General features: G+C 50.0%; 1 pseudogene; it reads left to right on the top strand.

Moving 5' to 3' along the window:
• Positions 1–7178, top strand: part of LOC117072255 — a 151820-nt pseudogene extending 144642 nt beyond the window's left edge.
• Positions 7179–8513: the final 1335 nt, after the last annotated feature.

Below are 8513 nucleotides of genomic sequence, written 5' to 3'. Positions count from 1 at the left end.
CTCAAAAAAAAAAAAAAAAAAAAGAAGAAGATAAATACATGTACAGTTTTTGAGCACAAATTGTATCATACTATATATATACTTTTTTTTTTGCTATTTCCCAAGCAATATATCATTTACATTATTCCATATCAATGCACAAGATTCTCCCTATTTTTAATGTCTTAAATGTATTCCAAAGAACGGGTGTACAAGATTTGTTTCACTGTTTATTCTTTGATAGAAACTTAGATTATTTCTAATTCCATCGTTATTAAAAAATGCAGCGATAAGATTCTTGGACATAATTTACTACACTGACAACTAACCATTCAGTTTATCTTGCCTTCTTTTAGTCAGAGAATATGTCATGAGTTTACTTTATGATTTGATTCATAAGGAAATTAATATTATGACTGGATAAGACAATTGTGAAGAAACTGCACTTCGAGGTTGTCTATCTCTGTATTCTGATGGAAAAGCGTGGAATTTAGAAGCATTGCTCACTCCTTCAGTTTCTAACAAGTCAATATTCTCATAGCAATTTAAATTTAAATGTTTGAATTGCTTCTCCTTCCCTGGTTCAGAATAAGTATGTTGTTTTTGTGTTTGTGAAACTTCCGACTCCGGGTATTTCAGCTGGGCTTTAGAGAGGGCAACTCCCATATTGCTGTTGTATCTATTTCTCTTCAGCATCCTGCTGCGTGTGATAAAGATCATAGAATTAGACCAGGTCCTGTATGTATTTTGGGATGAAAAATTCAAAGTAATCAACTCAAGAAGGGACTCTACAACGTTGATTCTTAACAAAAGATTTCCTTTGATTTTCCCCAATCTTTATGATTCCTAGAAGAAATTCACCCAGGGGTGAAGCATGTGGTTCTCTTGAATAATGTTTTGTTGGGGATTTGCACATCGAGTTTCATGAGGCATACTGTTTTACAGGTTTTTGTTTTTGTTTTTGTTTTTGTTTTTTTTGGTACTGTGTTTCTCCGATTCTATTGGAGAGTATACGGGTATACTAGCTTCCTAAAACATATTGGGAAATGTTCCCTCCTCTGCTACTTTTAGACAATATTACACTCATAATGACAAGCTTTCTTGTGAAAATGCTCTGAAAAAAAAAATGTAGTGTGGGCCGGACACGGTGGCTCACACCAGCACTTTGGGAGGCCGAGGCAGGCGGATCACGAGGTCAGGAGTTCGAGACCAGCCTGACCGACATGGTGAAACCCCGTCTCTACTGAAAATACAAAAATTAGCTAGGCATGGTGGCATGTGCCTATAATCCAAGCTACTCAGGAGGGTGAGGCAGGAGAATCACTTGAACCCAGGCGGCGGAAGTTGCAGTGAGCCGAGATCGTGACACTGCACTATAGCCTGGGTAAGTGTCGGGTGCCTTTTCTCTTTTGTAGTGGGTAATATTATTTATCTTGATTGGTATATACCCATATACCTGCCAATGGTTTAATGAGCCCCCATCTTCTACTCTCCAATCTTACCCCTATTTCAGCCACTCCTCCCTACTTTCTGGTACTCAGTCCTGTGTTTTTCTCTCCTCACATTCTTAACTTTGTCTCTTTAACGTGGTGACTTTCATGCGCTGCCTATATCCTTCTGCCCTGCACTGCGGGAGGCACTGCAGGCTCTAAGCTGGGGCAGCAATGTGGTCCCCTCAGTTTCAGCCTCTAGACCACTGTCCTGTGCTCCTTGCAGATGCTTCTAGTGTCTGGAAACATCTGGTTCATGTGGTTGGTCTGGCTTCCTGTGTGTTTGGTGCCAGAGGGAGTCTGTTTCTTGCTCTTCCACCATACAGAGAAGGCAAAGCTCTGAATGTATTTTGAAATCAATTGGTTATTTCTTTTGGACTGAAATACATTGTCTATTACTGTATGATGACACAAATATTGTAGCTTAGTTTGTGGTAGTTAGAATTTACCTTTATTTATTGTTTTACAGGCCATGCCACCATGCTCAGCTAATTTTTTATTTTTGTCAGAGACATGGTCTCACTCTGTGACCCAGGCTAGTTCCAATTCCTAGGTTCACAAAATTCTCCCACCTTGGCCTCCCAAAGCACTGGAATTACAGGCATGAGCCACTGTGCTTGGCCAATAGCTAAAATTTTAGATTATTATGTACAATACTGTGATATGCCATATTTAACTTATTCAGAGACAAGGCTTTAATAAAAATTACTTCATGTTAGAATATTTTGCTTTAATTTTTTCAAATTAGTTTTCATTTTTTCCCTAATCTTTTTGTTCTAGCCTCAGTCACCTTTACCCTGAGTTTCTGTGTTTCCGTCCTGGGCAGCAGAGACAACTCCATGGCTGATGGGCTTGTGGCTCTGTGTACTTGGAGCTCTTTCCAAGTAAGACTTTGTGACCAGGAGACCTCTTTTCAGGACAGATCACCTGCATTGCATGTAAAACAAAGAGCCCTTCTAGGCCAGGAGTACTTAGCCAAAATCTTTTTGCTTTCGCATTTTATTTTTGTTTGTTAGGTTTTTTTGTTTTTTTTTTTTAAGACAGTGTCTCTGTTGCCCAGGCGGAGTGCAGTGGGACGATCTCAGCTCACTGCAACCTCTGCCTCCCAGGTTCAAATGACTTTCTTGCCTCAGCCTTTCAAGTAGCTGGGTTTACAGGCTCACACCATGGTGTCCTGCTAAGTTTTGTATTTTTAGTAGAGACGGGGTTTCACCATGTTGGCCAGGCTGGTCTCGAACTCCTGACCTCAGGTGATCCACCTGCCTTGGCCTCCCACAGTGCTGGGATTAAGGGTTTGAGCCACCACAGCCGGTGAGTTTTTGAGTCTTTATCCATGATTGGACACAATAAATATCCAGACACACAGATGTTTCCCAACATGTCTATGTGTTTAGAGATTGAACATTTCTTTTTCTTGTGATTCTGGTTCTTGACCTTCTCACTTAAGGTTTTGTCATCTCCCAGCAGCAGACGCAATGTCTCCTTAAGCCCTGTCAGTGTAGAGGGAGGGTCTTTGAAAAGCACCAAGTTTACACTGTGAGTATTTCAAAGTGCATTCACATTTCTCTGTCTCTTCCAGGCCAGTTCTTGGAGATACTAGGAAGCCAAGAGTTTCCTCCAAGAATGGAGATTCCTTGGAAGTGAGGTTCACCTTGAGTCAAGAAAGATGAATCACATGTGGTCAAAGGTCATTCAGGGTCTCAAGAACAGCCAGAAAGAAGAGCTGGGGCTGACAGGATTGTGGGGGTCCTCTCTCCCACCTGAAAAGCTACTGCTGCCTGCCGACCCTCTTAAGAGGAGACCTCTCTGGGCTCCAGCACCTAAAACAGACAAACCTGGGAGGATGCTTCTCTCTTCTGTGTCACACATGTCCTGGAGAAAACCAGTGTATCTGAATGACCAAAGAAAATGTGAGAAAAAGTGCAAAATCTGTACCAGGCCATTCAGTGTCTGGATGGGGCTCTGTGGTGCACATGCGTTCCAAGAAGATTGGAGAGTGCCAAGCCTGCAGGAAATGTCCCTCAGACCTGCCTCTCACACCTGGAATATGACTGCCCATCCAGGTTCATGATGCAGAATTGTCTTTAAAAGGCCACTGCAGATATGGAGAGAGGATTTTCTAACCCTAATAGAATATGACCAGCTCTCCTGCTGGGGAAAGCCGCATGCACCAGTGACATGCTGCCTAAACTGGCCCAGACCACACTCTGCTACCTAAGGAATAAGCCCCACATTTGCTCTTTATGGGTAAAGGGAGAGGGTGAGACGGGAGAGGAGTGTCCGCACAGACATGAGAAGCCTGCAGATCCAGATGACCCCCTTGCTGATCAGAATATGAAAGATTGATTTGTGAAAACAATGACCCCGTAGCAGATAAGCTTCTAGAGCAGGCTTCAACCACGCGTCATCTGGACCCACTGGCGGAGAAGTCTGCCCCCACTCTATGTTGGTGGTCTGGGGGATACCATTACTGAGACAGATTTAAGAAATAATCTCTACCTGTTGGCGAGATCTGGATGGTCACTGTTGTGCAGAGACAGCAGTGTGCTCTCATCAGCTTTCCACAGGGCAGGCTGTGGAAATGGCCACTGAGAATTCCTTTTATAAATTCATTGTCCATGGCTTCAGACTCACCATCGAATGGAAGAAGAGTCCAAACTCTCAAAGAAAAGGAAAAAGAGAAGGATGGAACTGCAGACTCTGGGATCCTGCCAGAGCCTATTTCAGTGCTGCAAGGAGCTCCTCCTCCCCCTGCAGCTCTGGTCCCCACGTTGGAGCCTCCTTCCAAGGAGTGAGACTACCTTTCTGACTTTTTCTGACCATAGACAACTTTTCTGACTATTTCTGTCCTTGACACCTGGCAAGGACCATAGACCCAGGGACCCAGGCTCCTGGGCCCATTCTTGCACAGCTTCATCTTGATAGTGCGATTTGAAGTCGTTCTTGTGCGGTGGAAGCAGGGCCCTAGGACCACCCGATAGATCAATGGTCTCTGGCCTGTGCGCCATTGATGGTCAGATGGTGGCCACTCAGGGTGTGAGAGCCCAGCCATCACTGCTTCCTTGAGTTGAAGAGGTTGGAGGCGGGTCCACCTGCTCCTATCCCACCCTTGGCAATGTGGATGTTTGCTCCTTGAGCCTGGTAACGTCTCTGCCTTGGCCCTGCCAGGCATGCCCTGACTTGTGGGAGCCCTGCGTACCCACACACTACTTTAAGGGGCTTGTCCTTCCTTGGGCCAAATTCTAATTTTGGCCAGTGCCCCAGGAAGCTCAGTCCCCTGTTTTGTTATCTTGGCTATTTCTGGGGCACCCATAGTTCTCCTGGGTCCCTTTTCTCCCAGGGCTTGGGCTGGGCAGGGCATCTGTAGGTCTGGGATGTTTGCCCTGTGAGGGAGGCTCTGTCACACAAGTGGGCAGGCATGGGGACATGTGATAGGCGCTGGCTGGCTAGGGCTCTGCAGATGCCACAATCCCCCTCCCCTCCAGCAGCCTCTGAGTCCAGCTTCCCCACTGACACTGATTTCTCCGGGCTAAGGAGCTGTCTGGGGTTGTCTGGGTGCTGTCTTGGCTCCTTTAAGGCTGTACTAGTCAGTGGCCCCTGAGAAAGGTCAGGTCCAGGTGCCACCATGCAAGGGGAGTGTCTATGGCCCTACCGCTGGGGTTTCGGTGGGCTGGGCAAGGCCTGGTTGTGGGGGCCCTGATGGGGTTCAGGGCCAGGGCCTGTCCTATGGTCCTGGGGGTGTCCAGGGAAGATGAAAGAACAAGGGTTCAGCATCCCTGCTCAAAGCTGCACTGTGGACACCATGAGCCCCGGATGTCAAGATCCATGAGGAGTTTGGGAGAGAATTTCAACACAGAACTCGCCAAAAATCCCATGATCTATCCTGAGATGGGAGCAGACTTGCCACATCTTGAGCCACTGGGCCCCCAGAGAGTGACCTGCTGTCCTGGGCTCTACAGAATTCTCATGCTGCTGGGCCTTGGCCTCAGGTCAGCTTCTGGGCTTCTGGAGCTGGGCTGGTGGGCCAGCCTGTCCCCCTTGGGAAGGGCCTCCATGCTGAGGAACACCTGCAGAGGCCTGGGTGCCACAGACACTCGCTCCAGAACCAGGGCCTTCCTAGGGGTCTTTGGATGTTTAGCTGAATGGAAAGCAAACTTGGTCCACTTCTCCCCCAAACCCATCTGACCCTTGTTTGGGTTTTTGGAGTCTTGGGGTCTCTAGTAACCCCCCTGGTCTGACACTGAAGAAACACTACAGGCTGCCGATCCCACAGTGAGTGGGTGTATGCTGCCTGGGGTATGGGAACTCGTGAGTGGGGACCCCTGTTGCTCTCTGGCCCTGTTGGTGCTCGCAGCTATGGGTGTGGGCTGGCACAGATGGGACCGAACCCTCCAGGGCCCTCCAGGGTTCTTCTACAGCAGGAGGGGAAGGGTGTGGTGGGGGCTTGGAGGGGTCTTGCCCTCATCCCCTGCCCTGTTACTGAGGTGAGTCCAATGCCTGCCCTGGGGCCCAGCTGGCCTGTTTTTAGAAAATTCTTAGAGAAGGAAGAGGAGGAGGAGAAGGAAGGCCTGGGGAGCAGGGATGGAGGGTCCTGGGCACTCCCCACTATTTACTGTCTTAGATGGTGACTCAGGAGGGGACCTGGTGCTGGAGACCACCTGGGGGGCAGTGGTCACAGTGCATCCTTCTGAGCTCAGCCATGGAGGCCTGAAAGTGCCTGAGAACCACATCATCATCCAGAGCCCAGGTCTGGGACAGTGCGTCTTGGGAGAGCTCCCACAGGACAAACAGGGAGAGCTTCAGGAGAGGGTCTAGGTTTGGGGCTGGGCATCAGGCCAGGGGGAGTCTCCTGGGAGAGGTCTGTGCCTTCACCCTGTTTCTGCCCTGGGCACCTTGCACTGGGCAGTGCTGGGTCCTTTCTGGACACCCCTGGGGGCCAGCTCTGCACAGGAGGCAACGGATACGGCAAGGTCTAGGCAGGGAAGTGCTCACCACACTCCTGCCTTTCATCTGAGTTGTGTCAGGGGTGGGTTCGGTTTCCAGGAGGACTCATGGTGCCCTCTCCAGCCCACCAGAGTTGGATTGGTTTGGCCCTCCCTCAGGGCTAAAGCGGAGGGTCCTGTGGGCAGTGTGGGTACTGCCCTTGGGCCAGGTTTGATGTACTTGTGTGCTCCCCCAGCACCCTCGGGCACATGGGGACAGGGTTCTGTGCACTTTCAATGCCATATGTGCCCTGGCTGTGAGCATGTGCTTGCCCTGCAGAAAGCAGATGTACCAGAGCCTCAGGATGAGCTTGTGATGAGCTTGAAGTAGGAATTTATGGGGACAGCCGGCATGGGAGGACCTGGTCCTTCAAGGTGGAGGGCTGGTGGCATGAGCAGGGAATACTAAGTCCTCAGTCTGTGGTGCTGGGCTCCCCCTGTGCATGGGATGAGACCTCCCACAGGAGGCTGGATCAGATAAGGTCTTGCAGCTTCTTATAGGGGTGGCCTCATCTCCATCAAATGTGGTCCCTGAAAGAGGGGGCTCCCCAAGTACTCTTCCAAGATGAGTCTTGGCCCAGTCTGCCCAGGATGCTGGCCCTGAGTCCCAGCCCCAGCCGTGTGATGCCCTCTCTCAGGCAGGGCATGGTTTGTGTGCACTGCAGGGATCTTCCTCTGCCTCCTGTGCAGAGGAGAGGAGCTGGGTCCTTCTGGAGGAGCCAGACCCTTCAGCTGGGGAAGCCAGGCCCTATAGGGCAGCAGGGTCTCTGGCCTGGGGTCTCCTGTGCACACTTGTCCCATCAATCAAGCACTGTAGGGGCCACTTTAAGGTGGCAGTCTGGGTGCACATTTTCTTGTCTTCAAGGAAGGAGCAGAGGTGTTCAGAGCCCCCTGGACTGCCCTGAAAACCTCACTCTTCCAGGCCCCTCTGCAGACCCTTCCCAAGGCCAGATCTCCAGGCAGTAGGCTGGGCTGTCACCCTCTTCTCTGATGCCCTACCCTGTCCTGAGACCTCCCCTTGCCCCTCAGATGCCCCATCCCTCTGGATTACCCACCTGCCCTGGGACCCTCCATGCCCCACACGCCTTACTTGATGCTGCAGCACTCTGTGAACGTGATGTGGCTTGTGAAGATGTGGCTCACATCTAGGTCATTCTGGTGCACGTTCACTGAGGACATCTTGGCCTGCTTCATTTTCTATAGAGCAGGGCCAGGCCTCAGAACAGACGCAAGACTCACTGTCAAAACTGCTGTCATGAAGTAGTGGTTCTGGAAGGAAAGGAGGCTTTTTCTGCAGAAACTTTTCATTTCCAAAGTCAGGCAAAGTCAGCAGCGCGCAGCTCACCTGTGTTGCCCACACCACTGTCTGCCCAGGATATGTGACTGACCCCTTCCGCCCCCTTGGGTTGACTTTCCCTCCATCTGGGTAACTGGGCTTCTGACATGGTCTGGCGTATGCATCCTGCTCTGGCTGGGACTGGAAGGACCAGAGCTGGTGTTTCCTGGTTCTTGGCCTTCGCCTTCTTGACATTCAGTAGGGGTGACCATCCTGGGCCCCAGACCTCTGTGAGGATTCCTTTGTAGACCCAATGAGACATCTGTGGACAGAAGAATGCTCTGGTGAGACAGTCCTCAGGGTGACCCCAAGGGATCTGAACCTAAGGATCTGGAAGTTTCCAGCCTTTGTCTCCATGGTTCCTTAGGAGAGGTTCAGTCTGCCTAGGACTGGGCCTCCCTTCCCATGAATAAAGAGTGAGCAAGAGCTCAGGTTGTGAACTCTGATCTGGATTTATTCCTTCCTTTGGGGTGACCAGAAGGTGTTCCTGTTTCTGGCTTAGAAGTGACCCAGGCCCTGGCATCAGAGTCCTCCCAGCAAGGTGATCCTTGCAGGGATGGGTAGGAGGGCTGGGGACCCTTTTGGTGAGGAAAATGTACCCTTCTCTGAGAGGCGGGCAGCAACAATGGGCACCTGTCCTAAACCGTGAAGAGCAGTCATGGGGGACATTCACCACTGCGCCTTCTTACTGTTCCTAGATTTATTCCAGTTAAGCATTCATAGCCA

The sequence above is a fragment of the Trachypithecus francoisi genome, unplaced genomic scaffold, assembly GCF_009764315.1.
Source record: "Trachypithecus francoisi isolate TF-2019V2 unplaced genomic scaffold, Tfra_2.0 Lachesis_group4, whole genome shotgun sequence".
Classification (NCBI taxonomy): Eukaryota; Metazoa; Chordata; class Mammalia; order Primates; family Cercopithecidae; genus Trachypithecus; species Trachypithecus francoisi.
This window is presented reverse-complemented; position numbering and strand designations above follow the sequence as displayed.